This window comes from Ambystoma mexicanum, chromosome 6p, assembly GCF_040938575.1.
Source record: "Ambystoma mexicanum isolate Mex_15411 chromosome 6p, UKY_AmexF1_1, whole genome shotgun sequence".
Lineage (NCBI taxonomy): Eukaryota > Metazoa > Chordata > Amphibia > Caudata > Ambystomatidae > Ambystoma > Ambystoma mexicanum.
Window position 1 is genome coordinate 188,104,156 of NC_090935.1, and position 23,951 is coordinate 188,128,106.

Genomic DNA, 23,951 nt, shown 5'->3' on the forward strand with positions numbered 1-23,951 from the left:
AATAGCCTGCCACTTATTATGTACTAACAATCACTGCATTACCAACAGTATTTTGGGTGCACTACTACCATGGACGTGATGTAAAGTGGAATTGATGTACTGTGTGCTGTTTGGAAAGAAGCAGCATGAAAGACATTGCACAATTTTTAAACTATGATTTCAACATTTCCTTGGAGTGGAGTTCAACTGCCAGCTCCGCCTCCTCAGAACTCTGTCCCTCCGCCAAACTCTGCCCCCTCCTGGCCCTTGTGGGATCCTCCTTGACATTTTTTCCATTTGCACAACTGGATATCTGGTGCTAAAAGGGGGGCCTCCCTACAGGGGTACACACACGCCATAACCCCTCGGCCTCCGGCCACCCTCACAGGCCCACTGTGCTGAGTGCAAAGCGAACAGAAGTGTAGAGGTACAGTAGCTTTACTGAAAGATGGATGGGTATCCACAGAGACCACTGATTGTGACGGCCCCCAAGGTGTCTTGAACCTCAAATAGATGTGTCAAAGGCCCAACGATCTGGTAAGAGTTTTGTTCTTGGACACTACAAGATGTTTTCTCTCGAAATCATCAGCGCACCTGGACTAGTGCTTACTGCTGGCTGGACTGGTGTAGGTCCGGCAGCAGAGGCGTTGCTGGGGGGGGGGGCTGAGGGGGCTATAGGCCCTGGTCTTTTTGTTTGTAGCCCCAGACAAAAGCTCAGGGGCTACAAATGAAAGGCTTGCTAGCCCTGAGTCCCAACGGTCCCGACTTTAGCGTAGCCCCGTATCTTTTCCAGACCTAGCAACTCCCCTGTCCGGCAGCACGTGAGTAACATCACTTCACATCGTCGTTATGTAGCCGCAGGGCCTGACCACCCTAGCTGAAGGGATACCTGGTTCGCACACACTGCTGAATATGGCGTGGAGATGTTGTCACGGCCAGGAGGTGACTACAGATCTCCATTCCTTTCTTACCACCCTTGGGCTAGATTTCCCTTTCTTAATCAGCTATGCATATACAAAGATGCCATTGTTAATGCTAATGACTTGAATGAACTGGCTCTTCTTTCAGCCCTTGCTGCATCTGGCCATCTCTGAGAGATCGCTGCATGTCTGTAATAAGTAGGATATTCACATCATTCCTTCTTCTCATTCTGTTTCTTGTTGTCATATCTGGTTCCGGCTGTCACTTCCTCTACTCCTAACTTGACTTATTTTTTCTCCATTTGATATTGATACTGCTACGAACTTAAACCAAAAAGATAACAGGAGGGACTGCCCTACTAGTGGAAGGACTAAGGGTTCTTAACATATGAACCGAGGGGGGCGTCCTGCCACTTCACAATTGAGACATCTTGTCATTCAGGGATGTCTAAAGTTATTCGGAAAGTATTCTGGCTAGAAACAAGAATACAGCTTGTTGTTTTCTAAACAGCTTTCTTTAATTGGCGCTACTTACTTTTATATTTTTTGTATACTTTTTTGCTTCTTCAAAAGCAAAAAAGTATACAAAAAATATATAATTAAGTAGCAGCCAATTAAAGAAAGTTGTTTAGAAAACAACAAACTGTATTCTTGTATGGTTGTAGACTTATCCTGCAAATATATAACAGCCTGAAACCTGAAGGCTGGGTGCCACGAACAGAATGTTTCTAGCCAGAATACTAGCCAAATAAATGTAGACATCCCTGAATACCAAGATGTTTCAAGTGGCAGGACGCCCCCTCGGTTCATACAAACTCAAACCAGGCTCCCCTTCTGACCCTTCTGTTGAGCCCTCCTTGCATATGTGGCACTGAGTGTGGTTCCTTTATTTCATTCAAGATGGAGGTGCCCTTCTTTAAAATCCACTTGTGCTCTCTGACTGTCCTAACTCAACCCATTTCCCAGCCTGCAGCATCACAGGATCTCTGGTGTGCAGCCCCCTAGTGTGAGGGAGGCCTTTATCATGGGCATGCCTCTTTGAAGCTGGACTCACAGGGCGTCTCCAGCTGGCCTTGGCCAATATAGAAGGACTTTCTAACACTTCACTGCAAGGCCTGGCATTGGAGGTGTTACCTTTTTGCCCAGAGTGTCACTAGAGGCATACACCCTGCACGTGTGTCTCATTCACTGCAATGCAGAGAATAGTGTGCCTGAAGTCCACATAGCCCCATCTAGTTGTCTGGGCTCAGCAACAAATCACTTGTGGCTTTAATAATGATGTGAACTACAATACCAGGATAGGTATGACTTATATTTCCAGATTACCCTGTCACCAGGTGGGCAGTTTATCATAATTATGATGGGTTTTGAACAGTGGTGCCGACTTAAAGCAACCACTGTACTGCAGTGACTTGGCTGTCACCACAGATGTCAAACAGAGCACCTATGACCCCTGAACCTGCTCTGTGGCAGTAGAGTGCAGGGTCTCCAGATCAGGACTATGATGTAATAGGGCACTGATGTACAACATGCTTTTCGCATGGATTTTAATTAAAAAAGGGGGGGGCTGGTTAGCCGACCACACTTTTTAAGAATTGATTACCAGCATCATTTTATTATTTAATATAATATAGAAAAGCTTGGGTTTTTACACAGTTGTCGGATGTCAATCCTTTACATTGACATTATAGGAACTAGCATCAATTACATTTAGTATTGAACTCATCTATCTTATATGGACAGCTTCATAAAAGATGATGCAATCCGTGTGTATACATTTGGCCACCTGACCCTAGAGATCTGATTGCAGTCAGTGGCTAGTCAGTAATATACATGCATCTTGCATGCACACTATAGTCACATATGGTAAACACTATATGCATATTACAAGCATATCTATTTGACACTACATGTTTAAACTGTTCATTGCCATGGTCTGAGCATGCATGATAAACAGATGATTGCCTTGCAGGGAAAGGATATTACATGATACTTTTCATTTGCTCTGGTATATACATGGACATTAGGGCACATATGAACATCGCAGTAACGTTACTACTGTACCCTCCATATTGTGGGATGCCCAAACATTTGAGGCACTTCTGCCACTGGCCTGTGTAGCAAGCTGCCATGCCCCCCCCTCTCTCTCTCTCTCTCTCTCTCTCTCTGTATGTTGGACTTTTTTCCTCTGTTTTTCGCTATGTCTGTCTCTTACCATCTCTTTCTCTGTGTCTACACTGTGCAAGAAGGATCTGGGACTGGCAGATGAGGGGAGGGACAGTATGGAGTCTTCATTCATTAGCATATGTGGGGTGCTAAGCCTTATGGGAGGCATGACGCTTTGGTTCAGATAAAGATTGCCTTAGATATGCAAATCTTAAATGCGCATTTCCAAGTTGAGAGCTGTCTCAAACCTCACTGCTCAGTGGAGGGCCTGCGGTGATGTGTGTACATCAGGGCAATCCATGACAGTGGTCCAGTGATTAGGGCAGGGGCAGAATGCCTTGGTGTGCCTCCCAAGTAAACCACAGCGTCTTCAGTAAGCTTCAAACCACTCCCACCCAAACACAGACACAGGTGTGCTGCACCCCTTTCCCCCGCTGACTGCCTCACCTGCAGTTGAGGTACTGTTATACTGCTGAGGTGGGCCATTCACACGCACACTGGATGACAGACACAGGAGCCATTGCCTCTCCAACCTTCCCTTTATTCCTCCAGGCTCTTACTGATTTCCCTCTTCCGTCGCCCCTCCCTTTCCTCCCGCTTCCCGCTCCCTCCCATAGTCTCGAGCTCTCCCTCTTAAAGGGGCTCTGTCCTTTTTCCCTTACAACATCTCCCCCTTGCTTAACATGAGACTTCCGAGGTTACATTTGCTCGATGAGCCGTTGGGGTCTCTTTGTGGTTTGATGGGGTCTGCTTGGTTGCTCGTGGCTCTCCTCTGCACTCTCTCGTTGCAGTGTTTCATGAGTCTCCTCTCTCTCTTTTATCTCCATCTCGATCAACTCCCTTTCCGTTGGTTCATGCTCTTCAAAGTATAACTCGTGGAGGAGGGAGTAATTTGGCATCATTTTGCCGTAGTTCCTCATCGTATTTGTCACTTGTTCTTTGTCCCTTGTCGCTAGGATGGGATCTGCGCTGTTCGTCTGTCCTTTGGCTTTGCTTGTCTCTCCCGCATCTTGCTCGGGCACGTGGTCCTTCTTGTGGGTTACTTTGAATGATCTAGAGTGGACGCTGATGAGTGCGTGCTGTATAGCTGTCCGGTTACTGAGACGGCTGTGTCCTCTGGCGGGACTCGGTATTGTGCGGATGGTGTCTGGCACTCTGCGGTCTCCTTGGGTTGGGTCACGTTGTGACCGTCCTTTAGGCTGTTCTGTCTGTGCCGTCCTCCATTGGATGGCATGGTCTTGGGGTTTGTCTAGGGGGTATTCTTCCACCCTTGTCTGGTACTGTTGCCTTGTACTGACGTTTCCTGTGACTTCCATTTCCCCCCCCGTACGATATTTCAAAGGGTACGGGGTAATTACGAAGCTCATAGTCCTCTTGCAGAACGGGTGGGGTTTGTGTGCCAAGTGCCGGTACGTCCCCTTTGTGGTTTGCTAACTCAGGGTAGAGGTGGTGTGCATGCCCGAGACTTCTGGGTGGGCTGGTGTTCATGTCCTTGATGTCTTTCCTGATGTCTAACCATGCTCTAGGTGTACCCGGGAATCTTTCTTGGGGTGTGGGTTGGCATGCTGAGCTTGTGGGTGGTCCAGTTCTGCACATTCCTTGAAGGTGACCTTCCTGGCCACAGCGCCAGCATGTTCGTCTAAGAGCTGGGTATGGTTGTCTGTGGGTGTTATTCCACCCTCGCCCGTGGCATTGCTCTTTGCTCGGGCTTTCTTGCCAGTGTCTTCTCTGTTTCTTCCTTCTCCAGGGTCGAGTGGGCTCGGAGTGTTGAAATTGCTTTTCCATGAGGGCCGCGATGGCGTCGCGTTCAACTTTCATCTCAATGGCTGCTGCCTGTGCGCCAACTCTCTCGTATGTTTTTGCCATATTCAGTATTTTCGCTAGGGGTAGGGGCTTTATGAGAAGGTGTTTCCTGAATGTTGACGAGGAGCACCCTTCTATGATCCTTAGTCTTATAGCTTCTTCATCATTGAAGTTGGCGAAGTCGCAGTCTCCTATCTTCTGCTGGAGACGTATGACGAACTCTCCAATTGATTTGTGTGAACGTTGCCTGTGTTGGTTGAATGCAAGGCGTTCGTAGTCTTTGTTGGATCCTACTATGAGTCTGTCGTTTATTGCATCGAGGAGACGTTGGTACATAGTTTTGTCTGTGGCAGGGATTGTCTTGATGATGCCCTTTACCTCTTTTCCTACCAAATTCCTAAATATGCTGAGTTTGTTTGGCGGGTCTTTGTTCCCAATTGCACCTAGAAAGTCCTCAAATTCTTCGACCCATTCCTCCCATCTTGTTCCTTGGTCGTGGTGCGGGATCAAGGCGAATGGGTTGGGCCGTCTCATGACGGTGGCATATGACGTGGGGCCCAGGTCTGCTAGGGCTTGCGCACTTGCGTCGGTGTCTGCTTGCTCTAGGTCGGTCATGGTTGCCGGTGTTTAGTTCGGGTATGGATTTGCGGTGCACTTGCGTGCGGTCTTTGGCAGCAGATCGCTGTGTTTTGGTCCTTTGGTTTGTATGGGTGGTGTTTCTTTTACTTTCGCTGTTGCCGGTCCTGTCTGGTACGGGTCTTCTCTGCTGCTGGTACGCATGAGTTTGGGCAGCTTTCCAATATCTGTCTTCTCTTTGTCTTGTGCGTGTCCTTGTGGTGGTGTTGGCGCAGCTGGGCGCGAGTGCCACTGCGTCCTTGTGTCTCAGTAGGTGAAGTTGTGGCGGTGGGTGGTCACCATTAATTTTCCATTAGTGCGACGCCCCTATTCACTATCGCTATCTCCACGTTACCTTTGCGTTCGTCGGGGCAGCCGGGGTGTTAGCAGGGTGCCCCTTTGTGTGCTGGCTCTGGTTGTGGTGGCTGGGCATTGGGGTCTGCATCGTCCGGATCCGACGTGGTGGCGCCCCTGCGTATGCTGTAGCTGCTTAGGTGTCATGGGGCACTGTGGTCACTTGTTTAGTGTGCCATGATGCGACCATTCCTTATAGGTACTTCTGCCTGCTGGTTTGGTAGGGTATGGCCAGCCGTGTTATTCTTTGCCTCTTATTGTTCATATATTGCAGTTGAGTCGTAGTGTTTGGCCTTTATTCCTGCTGTCACGCATCATGCTCATTCTTATTTCCTTTTACGTTTTCTAGTGTCACTGGGTGGGAGACACGGGGTCAATGCCGCTGGGCCATACGTTGTGGCTTGTATTATTTTAGTTTCCAATGTCACTTGTGGGAGACACAGGGTTTCCTTTGTTTGTTTTAGCTATATATATATTTTTTTTTGAGTGTCACTTGTGGGAGACACAGGGTTTCCCCTTTCCTTTCCCAAATGTCACTGTGTGGGAGACACGGGGATTCCCTTGTTGGTTTTGGTGGTGTTATTTTTTTATTTTTTTTGACTGTCACTGCGCGGGAGATGCGGGGTTTAGTACCTGCAGCCGCTGCACACTCCTCGCGGCGTCTCACTCTCGCCGTTGGGGCTGCTCCTGGTGGCAGCTCTGCTTCCTGCTGGGGGCCGCTTCCGCATCATCCTCTGCTGGCCAGCAATCCTCTCTGCTGTCAGCTGCGTCTGGCAGTCTTCTCCTCTGTCGGAATGGGCTCCCACAGCTCCTCCTTCTGCTGGGCTGCGTCCGGCGGTCTTCTCCTCTGTCGGGGTGGGCTCCCGCAGCTCCTCCTTCTGCTGGGCTGCGTCCGGCGGTCTTCTCCTCTGTCGGGGTGGGCTCCCACAGCTCCTCCTTCTGCTGGGCTGCGTCCGGCGGACTTCTTCTCTGTCGGGGTGGGCTCCCGCAGCTCCTCCTTCTGCTGGGCTGCGTCCGGCAGTCTTCTCCTCGTTGACGGGGTTGGCTCCTGCGGCGGGGTCACACACACCCGCTGCGTCGTCCTACTTTGGCAGCCATTACATTAGGCCATCACTGCGTTCCTCTTCTTCGGGGCCCTCTTCCTAGGCTCTTCTCAGTGCGGGGCACATGGGCCCCCCTCCGGAGCTCCACACACGTTATCTTCTTTTGCGGTCGCACGGGCCCAGCTTCTGCCTGATGGGCGCGCCGGCCCACCGTTGTTCCCAGGCACACGGGCTCCTTTCAGGGCACACAGGTCCACCGCTCTGCTGGGCGCACCAGCCCACCGGGGTTCCAGGGCACACGGGCCCACTGTTACTGCAGGGCACATGGGCCCACCGTCATCACCAGGCACACAGGCCCTTGCACGGCACACGGGCCAAGCTTGGTTGCTGGGCTCACGGGCCCGTCCTCACTGCGGGCTCTCGGGCTCCCCGTTGCAGCTGGGCACATGAGCCCCTCTCGCTGCTGGGCACACGGGCCCCCGTTACTGCTGGGCGCACGGGCCCTCTGTTATTTCTGGGCACACGGGCCTCCACTGCTGCTGGGCACCCAGGCCCTTCTATCTTCCGCATGGGGTTCCTCCTTCATCATTTTCTCTACAGCGCGGGACGTTTCCCTTCGTCGCCAGTTGTTATACTGCTGAGGTGGGCCATTCACACGCACACTGGATGACAGACACAGGAGCCATTGCCTCTACAACCTTCCCTTTATTCCTCCAGGCTCTTACTGATTTCCCTCTTCCGTTGCCCCTCCCTTTCCTCCCGCTTCCCGCTCCCTCCCATAGTCTCGAGCTCTCCCTCTTAAAGGGGCTCTGTCCTTTTTCCCTTACAACAGGTACCTCTCTCCATTTGCTTTAGAATGAAGCCGAGTTGCTCTATTGGGGTTCTTGCAGCAGAGGCTAGTCTTGTTATTTCAAAGTGCTTAGCCCATCTGTAAGCAATACAATTGGAAAGTCGATTTGGATTGGTAAGCTCAGGCGTCTATCAATCAAATTGCTACGGGGCATGCGAGTACAACAATCTGAGGAAAAACAGAAATAAAAGAGGGCCCTACAGAAACAAGGCATGTTGTGGGTGTGTGGTGTCTGGTGTATGCCATGGTATCGTTGTTTATGTTGTGATCAATGGCAGCAGGTGCTATACAAATATCAAGTAACACAACACAACTGTGACAGCCACCACAGTAGTTCTCTAACAGCACAACAAATTGTTTAAAGTGGGTTATTGTTATCTTAGTCTGCAGAGGAATGGAAAAGGGCGTTAGCAGAGAGGGAGGAGGAAGGGGGCATTCAAGATGTCTGCAGGTAATAGCGGGGGCATGGAGGTTTTGGATGGAGTTTGCGATTGAATATTTACTATTGCACTGCGCGAGAACTCATTACAAAAATAGCAAGGTCGCTAAATCAAAGGACCTTTTCCACTGAAGGACAACACTATAGGAGAGCAACTGTCTATTACAAAGGCAGTGGGTCGTGACAGTCTAGCATCATGTGGCCTTAAACATTCAAGTGACTTGGGCATGTGTATTAATTTCGTCAGCAGAGAGATGAGGCGTGAGGGTGTTTGATTGGCTAGAATTCCAGCCAATCAAGAAGCTGAAGCTTTCCTATCCGCCATTGTTCGTAGCGAATCTGTTTGTGATCTGGAAATTCGAGACTATTTGCCACACCGATTTTCGTAGAGACCTTAAACGTCAGGTATACCTTAGCTGATTGCTGTGTTCCGAGTGAATGTTCCATGTTCTTGTTATGCAGGGAATGATAGAAGATGTAAAAGGGATGTGTTAGGTCTTTGTGTGGAGTGGTAACAACACAGCAATGTGTGGTACTGTGAAAGGTCTGTTCATCACAAGATAGGGGAGCAGATTAAGCAAGGTGGCAATGGTGAGAACCGATTAACATCTTTTGTCTCTGTCAGTGTCCAGATAGGAACACGTTGCGCACGTGGCTCCTTGAAACCAGTCAATTCATGTTTATATTAGGATGAAATGCATATTTCATGCTCTGCGCCAACTCTTAGGCACGTGTTTAATGGGCATGTCGCTCTAGCTGCTCCGGGTTTAATGGCTTGTATATATAAAAATATATTGGAACATTTGGTTATTGTAAATATAAATTAATTAAAGGTGATTTATAAATCTATCGATCGCACACCCTCACATAAAACTAGGACGAGTGTTAAGTTCTGGGTCCGGTTACAAATGACTCTGACAACTTCTTGTTAACTGTAAGTTCTTTGCTTAGTTTGGACTTATTAATTACAGTTCTTATGTCAGATAAATCATGGGGAAAATAGGACACCCGCGATTCCAGTCACTTGCATCAGATGCATGCAAAGTTAATCACAACACATCTTCCCCCTATAGGAACAAAAACAACAGCAGTAAAATATGAGTGACAAGATCAATATTTCATCAGAAAAATTAGTCCAGTAAAGTCCCACCTGAAAAACAAAAGATTATAGAAAGCATTTCACAAAAACCAAAAACAACTCCAAAAAGTTTAGACCTTGTCACACTTCAAAAATCCACTAACATTAAAGTCCATCTGTGGAATAGAATTAAAAGTCCACCTGTGGAGAGAACATATTAACCTACCTACATGGAACAGCTAAACATTTATTCTTTTTGCGTTAAACTCACAAACATCCATTTTGCTAAATGCATCCCTGATAAAGGCCACGATTTATAACTGTGGCCAGCTTGCACTCCATTCTCAAAATGTACTGCTACGGCCTCTTGCACTCATGCTCAAAATTTCGACTTCCAGGCTTCTTGGGATTACTTATATGTTTATTACAAGTACTTAAGTCACAGTTACATGAAGTTATATACATAAGTGGACAGGACATTACACTGGCTCCCATCACCCAGGCTGGGCAGCTCTAACTGGTTGGGTGTGGAATCCTTGCGTAAACATTCCGACATTCACAAGGCAACACTCCACATGATATCACCAGCTTTCACATGCAGAGACAAGCACATCACAACACATCTCCTTCCTTTACTGATAAACATTACAAACACACTCAGGCACGATATAACACATCTCCTTCCTTTAATGATTCACACTGCACCCACACAGATACATCAAATAGACACAACATATCTCCCTTCTTCTCAAATGTCAACACACACGGACAAGCACACCACAGCATATTCCCCTCATTTCCACATCCATCACCAGCATGGGGAATATCAATTCTTAGGGACACTCTCCCTACTTCTGTAGGCCACTAACATTTTAAAATATTGAAGTTGAAGGGTGACATACACTGGGTCGAGGTACGTAGTATGAGTGACGTTTGGCTTATGAAGATCAGCATTGCCCCGAGGCAGAAGTGTGACTGGTGACATCACAGCTGGTTTAAGGGAGTCGGTGATGCCATAGAACGCCAGATTCAAGCATTATGTTCATATTAGAATGCACTCACCATGCCAGATTCCAGCCGGTAGCCGAAGCCATTAACCGAGACAGGATGAAGAATAAAATAAACGATGTTATGAGGAAAGAACCCTGCAACGTGCATTGCCGTGCACAGGAAGAGGAGAGCTGAAGGCATTGGGCCGTAAGATGAGTAAATAAGCCTAAGTGCGTTGTGGGGTGAGAGGAGAGACCCCCTTACGAATCATCTTCCCAGTGTGCCTACAATTTTATGGGTATTATCCGGCTGAGACATGTAGAGCGCTGCTGAGCACGTCGGTGAGTCGGAAAATCAGACAGGAATAAGAGCGCAGTAGGAAATCTGAATTCCACTATAGGATTTGCCAAGGATGTCATTATTGTTGTCATGAATGTCGTTCCTGGTGAAGGAAATACGGCAAATTTGGGTTATGGTGCATCAAGGTGCTGCGACTGCAAAGGACCGCATTTGAAGTAATGGCTGCAGTGTATCATTTTATGTTTAAGTGATTATGATGGTCACGAATCTGGTCTTTCAGAAGATAACGCTGGACATTTTAGGAGCAGCAAGGTGTATCCTTTAACTGTTTTTGCATTAAGTTTGTGTTACCAACCTAGTTTTGTAACAGATTAAGGATTGACAAGCATGGGAGGTGCACGAGAAGTTTGTGTGTGGATATATGCGTGCATGAATTGAGGTTCAGATCTAAAATGTATTGGATTTAACACATTGGTGCATCAAGGTGCTGCGACTGCAGAGGAGACACAAGGACCGCATTTGAAGTAATGGCTGCAGTGTATCATTTTATGTTTGAGGAATTTTAGGTTCAAAAGGACTCATTTGGACATTCTGAACATGCACAATATGCGTATGCATTAAGTTTGTGGTACCAACAGAGTTTTGTAACAGGTTAAGGATTGACAAGCATGGGAGGTGCATGAGAAGTTTTTGTGTGGATATATGCGTGCAGGAAGTGAGGTTAAAAGTTAAATGTATTCGATTTAACACATTTGAGGAATTTCAGGTTCAAAAGGACTCATTTGGACATTCTGAACATGCACAATATGCCTAGATGTGTGCAAGTCCACACCCACCTACACCTTCAAGCATCTGGGGTGATATCCCCAATCGCACTGGTGGATATGCTACCTCCAAATACTCTAGCAGATTCGCTACATGCTACCTCAAAATACTCTTACGGAGGCGCTACCTCCAATCACATTGGCGGAGGTGCTACCTCCAATTACTCAGGCAGAGGTGCTACCTCCAAATACTCTGGCAGAGCGCTACAAAATGACACAATCAGAAGCGCTACCTACACATACTCTGGCGGGGCCCTACGCCCAATTACTCAGGTGGAGGTGTTACCTCCAACTACACTGGGGCCCTGGCGGGGCGCTACCAAATGACACAAGCAGCAGCGCTACCTACACATACTCTGCTGGAGGCGCTACCTCCAATTACTCAGGCAGAGGCGCTACCTCTAAATACTCTGGCAGGGCACTACCAAATGACACAAGCAGAAGCGCTACCTAACCATACTCTGGCGGGGCCCTACCCCCAAATACTCTGGCGGAGGCGCTACTTCCAATTACACTGGCAGAGGCACTACCTCCAAATACACTGGCAGAGGCGCTACCTCTAATCACACTGGTGGAGGCGCTACCTCCAAATGCTCAGGTGGAGGCGCCACCTCCAATGATACTGGCGGAGGCACTTCCTTCAAATACTCTGGTGGAGACACTACCTCCAATCACACTGGCGGAGGTGCTACCTCCAACTACTCTGGTGGAGGCGCTACCTCCTATCTGTAATGCTCACCTGACTCCCACGGGGGCGCTGGCCTGGTTCGCGCTGCTGTGACCTCGTCTAAGGTGATGCGCAGGGTTCAGAAGACGGACTGGACCGGGCACCAGATCTGGCTTGTCTGACTCGCAGAAGTATCCTTCTGTAGGTGAGAATGGGGGGTTAACTGTCTGCGGGGTAATGCTATCGGCCTCCCACTTACCCCTTGCACCCTCCTCAAAACCCTTCTGTGCTTCTCTGTAGCGTCTCACCTTAGGGTCTGGAAGGACAAGCTCTCCATCCTGCTTCTGATGCAGGGGCGCGTTGGTATCCAGTTACGTCACTGGATTTTCGGATGGGTGAGAACCAAACTTGCTTGGCTTCCAGGTAAGTTTTTCTATAAGTGGTTCCCCTTGTGTCCATGCATTAATGTTCTAATGCTAGTGTCTTTTTCCCCATAGGGGCCTGGGTATGGAATGCCGGGGAACAGGCACCGACCCGAGGTGAGCGGTGAAATCCTTGTGGAAATCAGGTAAGTCTTTAATGAGTGTTTTGGTAATTTCTTTTCATTCACTCATTAACGCTGATGTCTTTTTCCCCTTAGGGGCCGGGGTCCGAAAATGCCTGGATGCGGCGCGGACCCGAAATGAAAAGGGAATGACCCAACAGGTAAGTCTTGACATGGAGTTTTAGCTTCCCTTTTCCCTTCTTTCTCTCACCTTTGTTCTTGTCTTTTTCTCCCTAGGCGCGGGGGTGCGACTGCGAATCCGGATGGTCGCTGCTGAACATGGAGGCGCCCTGTAAAGGTGAGTAGAATGCGGCGCTGCAGTGATCGATGCAATGTGCTTTTAAAATAAAGGTCTTCCTTTTCAGGATTGTCGGCGAAATGTCTCTGGGATGCAGATTTAGCAGGTGAGGCCTTTTCCTTCTTCGGTTCTCTTGTTCCCTTCCTTTGCAGGTGATTCAGGATGCTGGCAGGTGTGGCAGAAGTCAAGATGCAGGAGCAGACACGGTGAGCGTCCAGCTGCTAGATGCAGAACAACGCGAAGCACGTGTGGCTGATCGGGTGTGGTTTAAATAGCCTTGGAAGAAGTTCCTAGAATGTGTCCTTCCTCCAATCAGGTATGTATCCTTCCCCGACCACGCCCGGGTGGTAAATGAGTCCCACAGGTAAAGTAGTTATTTTCAGGCCTCAAGGAGGCCGGGGTTCTGCAGCATGGTCTGCATCAGGTAAGTGCACCCAAACACTTTCATCATGAGCCTGGCGCCTATGGCGCCAGGACTGATGTTTTCTATGAGCCTGGCGCCATAGGCGCCAGGATGCTGTCCAAAGGGCCCCTATAAGGGGTTGCTGGGACCTTCCCCGGGGACTTGATGTCCGCTTTCGGGGACGCAGGGCCTGAGCCGGCTCCCGGGAATCGGGCATTGTGACACTATTACACTGGCGGAGGCGCTACCTCCAAATACACTGGCGGAGGCACCACCTCCAACTACACTGGTGGAGGCACTACCTCCTATTACTCTGGCAGAGGCGCTACCTCCAATTACTCTGGCGGAGGCGTTACTCCAAAAATACTTTCATGCTCCTCATGTGGGAGGCGCTACCTCCACTGTACTTGCAGAAGTGCTACCTCCACTATAGTCACGGAGGCGCTACCTCCTCACTTCATTGTAGCACATCCACAGGCTACACACACTATGGGTGCTGCCCCATTTCACATCTTCTCTGACTCACGCTCGCTCACACCTCACTTCACCCATGACACTATTTCATAACATCCCAAACCTCGCATCTCTCAAAAACCTGCCTTTTAATGGAGAATGGTACTCTGCATTAATCTCCTAATCTGCACACATAAAGCCACACTGGAACAATGAGGGAACATGAATGCATCTTATTATGGAGTGATGAAAACTCACATAGAACCTCATTGTTATGCTTGGAAATGCTACCTCCCAACTCACATACATTCTCACTGCTATGCTTTTTATCAGTAAAGGAAGGAGATGTGTTGTGATGTGCTTGTCTCTGCATGTGAAAGCTGGTGATGTCATGTGGAGTGTTGCCTTGTGAAGGTCGAATGTTTACCCAAGGATTCCACACCCAGCCAGTTAGATCTCCCCAGCCTGGGTGATGCGAGCCAGTGTTATGTCCTGTCCACTTATGTATATAACTTCATGTAACTGTGACTTAAGTACTTGTAATAAATGTATTCTCATAAAGAACCCTAGATTCACTCCCAAATGTGTAGAAAGCAAATACATTGGTCCCAAATATCTGCAGTAAGAAAGAATGTAGTAATTGTAGAAGGGGGGAGTGTTGGTCAATGTCCAGAATTGTGAAATGTCCTGAATGCATGAAGGACAATGCACATGATAAACATGACAATGGTGAACATGACAATGGTGAATTTGCTAATAACAGTATCAGAGACTCTCGTGTAATAGATAAGTGTTCCAAGGATGACAACAATTCAAGGTCCGCAGCAGAGACACATTCAAATAGAGTCAAGAACAAACCCAGCTGGTTTAAGGATTATTATGTGGAGTAAACAGCTGTATGCACATAAGGGATGAGATGTGTTATGATGTAAGTGTAAGTTAAAACAAATTCATAAAATGTGTTATGATTAGCTCTGCCTGCAAGAGAGTGGACTGTTGAGATGGAAGGCAGAGTGCAGAATGTTTACCCATGAGTGAGTGTTCCAGGGTGGTCAGTTGAAAGATGTCAGAGTCATTTGTAACCGGACCCAGAACTCAACAGTGGCGACGAGGATGATGCTGATATTGCTGAGGGGACAGCAGCACCAAGGAAGGACACCCACCGGCACCCCCAAGAGAAGAAATCCTCTCTCAGGTAAGGGCGCAAATTGGCAGAAAGGGCGCTGTGATGTGAGGTGTATTGAGAGCAGCTTTGACCAATAGTGAAGGGCTACAAATGTATTGGAAGCTGCAGATGCCCATTAAAGTGCTCCAACAGCGCGTGAGACCAGAGAAAGCCAGCGCTATAGAGAGAAGGCAAAGTGGCGCTGCAGGCTCATTGAGAACAAAGGTTTCAGAAGCATTTTGCTACTCAGAGCTGCCTGTTGTTTTAAGTGGCATTTATGTCAAGGAGCGCAAGAATTGGCAAAATGACAGTGAAGGAAGCACTTTCAGTTTCAACATATGGCCACACCTACCAGCATGATTATATGACTGGTGAGGTGAGACTGTCGCCGGCATGTGGGGAGAGCGCTTTTCAGGCGGGTTTTAGGTGGCCCTGAAAGGACAAGTGGGCGGTCATCAGCAGAGTTGTTTGGTTCGGTTCAGAGAGCTCGGTTTCCCTCAGCTTTCCAGTCAGACTGATGATGTCGGGTGGAATGCTCGAGGAGTTTGTGATGGTGCTGGCATTGATTGGCTGTGAGTTTAGCTGCTGTTCTGGAGCGTAGGAAAGGAGAACACAGCAACGTGCAACACAGAGGTCCGATCACGTGCAACGTTGCTCAGGGTTACTTGTTTTTTTCTCTGCAAGGTGCGCAGAATTAAGTAAACAACATGAGAACGACTGCCGTATAATAGGAAAGGGAGCCAGACATTAGTGGCTTCTCTCTGTGCTGTTTGAGGAGAGAGCGGTGCCAATGGCAACTTGAAAGAAGCATGTTGATTTTCAGTTTGATTTTCAGCATTTTTATGGGACTTTTGAGCAATGAATCCTTTGGCTGAGCAATGAGGAAAACATGTTGGGAGTGGCTGCAGTTCACTGACAGCAGTGATGTATGCAGGCAGAGAGGGCCGTGCGCCCCACACCAGGAACTTTTGTATAACGCTAGTGCCAGCATGGAGCAGCAGGAATGCCATTGAACTGCCGAGATCTAATAGTTTAGAGGTTTTCCATCACACAGTTTTTAACTTTTTTTTTAACCGTTTTTCATTAATTTTGAAATGGAAATGGAAGTGATAAGAACTCATGAGATGAAATGTGTTTTCATGTAATGATGTATAGTTTAGTGTAATGTATTGTGATTGCATTACTCATGTCAGAAACAACGTTTACAAAGCGCAGCTGTGATGTGAGGCCTGTCTGAGTTACTGTAATGGAATTAAAGTATTTGCTGTGTACTGGTGTGCGCTGGGTTCGTATGTGCAAGCGCTATGGCCTTTGTTGAGTTATGGTGTGAGTGATTTAAGTGGATGTCGTGGCCTCTGTTGATAAGGAAATGTAGCGGAGTTCTTTTTTTTTAGAACATCCTAATTGCACCATTGTTGATAATGACAGTTGTTTTTTTCTCACAGGTAACATCACAAAGGACTTTGTAGCTAAATATATTGGACTCAATTGATGTTTTATACTCTTGTTTACCAAATTTTATATGCGCAAATTGCCTATGTGTGTGATGTGACTCTGTGAGAGAGTGGAGGTGTGCAAATGGAAGGAGGAATGAGACTCCCGACACTTTTAGTGTAAAATCTTTGGGGGATTGTGATTCCCGACACTGTTGGTGTCAAATCTTTGGGGGATTGTGATCCCCGACACTGGTGGTGTCAAATTTTTGGGGGATGGAGAATCCCGACACTGGTGGTGCCAAATCCTTGGTGGATGGAGAATCCCGACACTGTTTGTGTCAAATATTGTGGGGGATGGAGAATCCCGACACTGGTGGTGTCAAATTCTTGGGGGCTGGAGAATCCTGACACTGTTGGTGTCAAATATTGTGGGGATGGAGAATCCCGACACTAGAGGTGTCAAATGATGGTAGGGATTTAGATTCCTGGCATTAGCGGTCCAAAAGGTTGAGTAATGCTATCATAGCTTTAGGCTGCGTGGTGGGTTAAGTTGGATTGTGGGCTGGTTCCCTGGTGTCGAGTTTCATGGTAGGCCAACTATGAAATAGTTGTTTTGTCCTGGTGGGAGTGTAGCTATGTGTTAGCTAGTATATGGTTCAGTGAAGGGAGAGCTTTTGCTCGGAGTGTTAGCTTGGTAGTAGTGGTTTTAGAAGGCCAGTTAATTATTTTATTATTTATGCCCTTTGAGCCTTCCCCTCTTCTGATATTTCCCACTAGTTGCATCTTGTTATTTAATGTGGTTGGTTGTCCCTATAGGGGGAAGATGTGTTATGATTAGCTCTGCCTGCAAGAGAGTGGAATGTTGAGATGGAAGGCAGAGCGCAGAATGTTTACCCATGAGTGAGTGTTCCAGGGTGGTCAGTTGAAAGATGTAAGCCCTGAGAGAGGATGCCGGTGGGTGTCCTATTTTCCCCATGATTTATCTGACATAAGAACTGTAATTAATAAGTCCAAACTAAGCAAAGAACTTACAGTTAACAAGAAGTTGTCAGAGTCATTTGTAACCGGACCCAGAACTTAACACTCGTCCTAGTTTTATGTGAGGGTGTGCGATCGATAGATTTGTAAATCACTGTAAAGCTCTGGGTTCCCAATGATGACTCTGACATCTCTTGATGTTCCAGTTATTCCTTTAATGAGGTTCCAGTACATCTTTTGTGTTTCTTATGTCAAGTTCATCAGAGCTCAAGGCAAACATGCACCGGCATCCTCCCAGGTAGGCTACATCTCACCAACCCTCTCACTCAGAACCCTCAACCATACAACAACATTCTCACCAGCAAGATTCCATGTCACTCACTCAGCATTCTACTCATTCTGCAAAGACAACATGGAAACCTAAATCACTACATATCTCCCTTCCTTACACAACAACAACAACACCTACCAAAACCTGTCACACACACAACACACAGTGCACATACACACTCCAAAACATGCGCCTACATCTCAACCAAAAGAACTATCACCACAGCCGTACAACCTGAAGGCATCTCCAGTTCAAATGGTATCATAACACATACTAACGATGCCCCTCCCCTTTTCTACCCAGTAAAGGAAGGACACCCACCATTGAAAATTGCACCACTACCAATCTTCAACACCTCAGGTATCTCTCTAACTTCTCTCCTCCTCTACCACACAAAAACATATAACCAATACTAACCTCATAGCCACACCACACACACAACTCCAAGCTGTGCACCACACACACCAAAGAACAAGGCTGGGCATTCCAAACACCCGAGAGAAACGACACACAACCACAGTGCACACAAAAGTGCCTATATCGCCACCCCAATTCGTCACCTGTGTCCTAATGATCCTCCATATAGACCAACACTACTAAGAGGAAGCTTCATCACACACCTCACATTCACCAGCACAAACACACAATACTTGTACTGCCACCCACATCAATCTTCACAGCCAGAACCAACACACAACACTATGCTGTGCACCCAACCTTACACAGAACCAAGTTGGACGTTTCAAGTGAGTGAAACAACATCCAAACAGCACCAACAGTGCAATATTGCCACCCCTTATCCGTCACCTGTGTTCTCTGAGTCCAAGAATCTAACTCAATTGCTGTGAAGAACAACACCATTGAACACACCATACACCATTCCATCAAGCACACGAGCACAAAAACACCAAAATGCCAAATCTCTAGCACACCACAAAGACTTACACATGCAGATCCCCGCACTGCAACAACAAAACAGTGCTTTAAAATTAATAACATTTCTGCTAAATTTACTAACTAAACTTCTTAGTTCTCCCTAAATGGCACAAACGTCCTTTAAACAGTCCCACCTGCAAAGCAAAACATTTAGTAAGCATGTTACATTTATCACATTTCTCGTGCCATGTACTATAGCTATATCAGTCCACTTTGCCTACTGCATTGAAAAGTCCATCTGCAGAAAAAACATGCGTTAAACACAACTGCTTCATAAAGCTGACATTGCTCACATCAAATATGTGTCTCTCAATAAAGGCCACAACACCACACACTCCCATTCAGTGTACATTCACCCAAATAAATTCTCATGTTGCAATTATGGTATCAAAATATCACAGGCCTCACGTGACAATTAAAACCTAACATGTTAAACTAAACTCTGCTGCATACTATGTAAAACACCACATATAATCAAAACAAAAGTAAATCCATAAACCACCAGCTTATTAACCAGCTCCTTGGTGCTCTCTTAATGGGCAAAATGCCCCTCAGCTGCACCACAATGGGCTCTAGGCCCCTCCTCATCACATCATTTTGGCTCCAAGCCCCTCCAGACGCTGAAGTGGCCCCCAGGACCCTCATCTTCAGATCTTGTGGCTGCAAACTCCTCCAGGCTCTGTAATGGCCCCCAGGACCCTCCTCTGTACAGCATATGGGCTCCAAACTCCACAAAGTCACTTATGACCCTCGTAGAAACACAGTTTTCACAGTGGGCACCTAGCCCCTCTGCTAAAGAGCAGTGGTCACCTAGTTTCTCCTAGGTGCAGCTCAGGCTCCTAGCCTCTCCCAATGCTGCTGCCCTGGGGTCCAAGCCCCTCAGCTGCACAACATGACCTCCGGACTCTTCAATCCCCAGGTGCCGCTTAGGCTCCAAGCCTCTCCTATTGCTGCTGCCATGGGCTCCAAGCCCCTCAGCGGCACAAAATTGCTCCCAGATTTCTAATTTCCAAGGAAAAGCTCAGGCTCCAAACCTCTCCAATTGCTACTGCCATGGGCTTCAAGCCCCTCAGCTGCACGGCATGGCTTCCAAATATTTCCAGGCGCAGCTCAGACTCCTAGCTTCTTCAAATGCTGCTGCCTTGAGCTCCGAAGCCCTCCATGCCGCAGCTTTGGGTTCCCAAACCCCTTCAGACACTCACTGGGCCCTCAGCCCTGCCAAAGTTCCTCTGCCTTTCACTGTGCTTGACCTGCCCAACTGCTGGCAGGCCAGCCGGCCCTTGGCCCAGGCGCTGCTCACTCTCTTCTGTGCGCTGGGCCCTCCTGCGCCTACAGCATAAAGCGCTCGCCTTACCTGGGAGGATCTTCTTCTCGGGTTGGGGGGCGGTGCATGTGCCATCCTCAGTGCTGTCACCCCAGCACAGCCAGCATCCTCGTCGCCAATGTAAAGCTCTGGGTTCCCAATGATGACTCTGACATCTCTTGATGTTCCAGTTATTCCTTTAATGAGGTTCCAGTATATCTTTTGTGTTTCTTATGTCAAGTTCATCAGAGCTCAAGGCAAACATGCACCGGCATCCTCCCAGGTAGGCTACATCTCACCAACCCTCTCACTCAGAACCCTCAACCATACAACAACATTCTCACCAGCAAGATTCCATGTCACTCACTCAGCATTCTACTCATTCTGCAAAGACAACATGGAAACCTAAATCACTACAACGAGCTGTGTAAAACATTAGAAATTTTAAGTGATCAATTGTATTAGTCTTTTTTTTTACGTATTTCGCTATGAACGAATTATATTTGCATTTAATATGAGGTTGACAGACTTGCAGAATAGACAACATTTAGATACAAAAGGAATGAACAGGTGTGGCTTTTTAGCTTTGGCTATTTGATGGTGTAAGAACCACCTATAAACTGAAACTATTGCAATTGAATACAGATATGAGGGATATGGAATGGGATGAGGTAAATGAAGCTGTTGAGTGTGGTTGTTTTTTACCCACTAATTGACCGCCCATGCTAATTCCTATCTTAATTTCCACCTACTGCCTGTGCTTATCCACCAAAATCACACCCTTATGGGAGCGCTTTGAACTTGCTCTTTCACATCATCACAACAATCTATGTGTTGTATATGACCTGCCAGGTTATTTCTGAGCGGTTTTCTGAGATTACATGGCCCATTTGTGGCTGTAAATGAATGTTATGGCGTTATACAATTGTCTTAAACAAGTTTGCCTTCCATCACTTGATTTTTAAGTAATATATGTTTCCTCGTATCTGTTCCTTGTACCGAATTCCTGTTAAAAGCAAACATTAGGCAACAGTTAAGATGTGTTCATAATTATCAGATACACCTTTGTGAGGAAATAACATTATATGCACAGGTGTTAACACCATTTTCCAGTTGTTAATGTCTTTTGAAGAGTTAGTGCCATTCAGGTAGCAGCTGGCAAATGCTTGTCAAAAAACACATCTGTTGGCCTTGTCAATGACTGTTTGTGGTAACTGTTGATAATAATTGCAACCCCAGCTAAAATGCCTGTGTCCTCCGTGGCCTACTTAGCAGTGGCTATGACTTAGTCTGTCTGATGATTGGTATGAGAGGTTTTTACTCATACTGCCATGAGGAGAGTCTCTGTTGGACTAAAATGTTAATTCTGTTGTTATGTGTGATTTAATCGCTGGGAAAACATATTTTAGGACCAGTGCAATTATATAAACAAATTCCAGTCCTAGAATATTTGGGGAAAAGTGTTAGATAGTGGGTTAACACAAAATAGTGGGTTAAAACAAAATATAGAGTGCCTCTCAATGTTTCTTTCAGCGATGAACTCACTGAGTATCAAATCTGTTACGAGCCTTCTTCGGAGGTGCACAGTCATTGTTCATACAGGGTGTTTATAACTGTACTGACTGGGATTGAAAAAGGTAAAGGCACTCTTCCATTTCCTACTCACCCAATGCAAAAGGTTTGCTGCTAGGATGGGTGGAGGCCTTGTGGTAACCTCTAAACCCTGTGGATGTGAGCTCTGTTTCTCAATCCACAGATGGTGCTGCTTATACTTAGTCCTGCTGCTTCTCCCAAGACAAAACCGTATTTAGAGCAGTGAAAGGTTAGTCTTTATCTGGTCTTTCTATGTGCATTATCTGCACAGAAAATATGGCAGAGGGCTGTCATGATTGCCCTGCAAAATGCCCTCTCCCTACGGCCAGTCAATACTTAGCTCCAATTTTTAAGCCTTTCACTCTACTTATTCTATTTCAATTAATTTTCTAATACCATACCTGAGTTCTGTCTCTAAGCACAGATCCAGGATTCGAGCCTCTGCTGCTCTGCGTGGTCTTGCTTCCAAGATCAGAGCATTGCCCCTGGGCTATCCTCCGTTCACCTATATATTTCTGAGGTGGGACATCGACCAAGTAAAGTTTACTTATGATATGATATGATAGGATATGCCATTTATAACGCGCCTATACAGAAGTGTTTCACGGCCCGATGAGAGAAGGGAGGGGAAACAGGGGGAAGACAGACAACGATCTTACTAGGCCAGGTGTCATTCAGATTGTGCAAGTGCAAGGGAAGGGGGGAAAGAAAAGTGCGGGGGGGAGTGCAGTACATGGGAATAATAAATAACAAGATAATTAAAAGAGCGGCCCGCTGGTGGCAGTGCAGGGTGAGTACAGACATAAGTGCTGGTGGGGAGACTGTAGGGTTACAGAAAACAGTTCCCAGGTGCAGGGGTTGCCAGGAAGGTAGTGCAGGCCTGCAACTGGCAGGGCTAGGGCCTGAGGTAGGATGGGTGGCCAGGAACCAGTGCAGTCTCAGTATCAGCCAAGACTTCAGCAGGGGAGAGAAAGCAGAAGCCAAGAGGAAGGTTTTTAGGTGCTTCTGGAACCGGAGATGGTTCTCCTCATGTTTCAGGGAGGCAGTGAGGCTGTTCCAGAGGGAGGCCCATCCGAAGAGAGAGATCTACCACCATCTCACTTGGAGAAGCGACTGACCATGAGGGAGTTGGAGGCGGATGAGCGAAGAGCTTGAGAGGGTAGATATTTAGGAAGAGAGAGTTGAAGGTATTGAGACCCCAGAAGGCCTTGTGGACGATGCAGAGGGTTTTTAACCTTAATCCTCGCAACCACTGGGAGCCAGTGCAGAGATGTCAGTCCTGGAGAGATACGATCCCCAGGCTTGAGGTCAAGGAAAAGTCTCGCAGTTCTGCTGTGGATGAGTTGCAGAGGGCGTAGTGGAGAAGCAGGCAGATTTAGAAAGAGTCTGTTGCAATGGTCCAGCCTAGAGAGAACCAGAGCTCTGGAGACAGTAAGCTTCTGGGGGAAGGAGACAAAAGGAAGAATACCTCTGAGGAGGTGCAGCTGGTAGTGTGACTTCTTAGAGACGTCAGAGATGTGAGGAGAGAAAGAGAGTGTGGATTCAAAGATGACCCTGAGGTTTTTAGCTTTTCAGGTGGGAACAGGAAGAGGGCCAAGAGAGGCTGGCCAGAGATCTTCAGGAAAGGAGGGAGTGGGTGTGCCGATGAGGACAATCTCCGTTTTACTGGCATTAAGGCAGAGGTCATTGACGGCACACCACTCCTGGATAGCAGACAGACAATCAGAGATGAGGGACGGAGAAGAGGTGGCCAAAGGTAGACTGAAAATTAGCTGAGTGTCATCCGCATAGCACTGAAAGGTGGGGCACAGAGCTGCAATGAAGTGGGCAAGAGTGCCAGGTATTGGTTGAACAGCCAGGGAGAGAGGTTAGACCCCTGGGGGACACCACAGGTAGAGAAGAAGATAGCAGAGAGGAAGGACCCAAGTTGGACTTGGGAGAGTCGGTCAGAGTGGAAGGAAGTCAGCCACGCCGGGGCCTGACCGGTGATACCAACATTATCACGGAGACAATTTAGCAGGATGGCATGGTTGACAGTGTCAAAGGAAGAAGAGAGATCAAGCAAGATGAGGACACAGGAGGTGTTAGAGTCAAGGTTGGAGAACAGGACTTCACGAATGTTCAGGAGGACAGTTTCCATGCTTCTGGCAGCTCTGAAGCCAGACTTATGGTCATGAAGGCAACTAACAGATTCAGTGTGGAGATTAATCTGGGAGTTGGCCAGTTTTTCCTGGAGCTTGCCCAGGACGGGAGTGATGGAGTTTGGGCGATAGTTAGCCGGGCATGAGGGATCAGCAGAGGGTTTCTTAAGTAGAGGGTGCACAAGGGAGTGCTTCAGGGGGGATGGGAAGACTACAGTGGCAAAGGAGTGGTTTGTAGAAGTTAGCCAGGGCAGGAGCAAGGGTGTCAATGTGGTCCTTGATAGTTTTGGAGGAACAGGGGTTAACCGTTTTGACAAAACTTTCATAGATCGAACTTGTCTA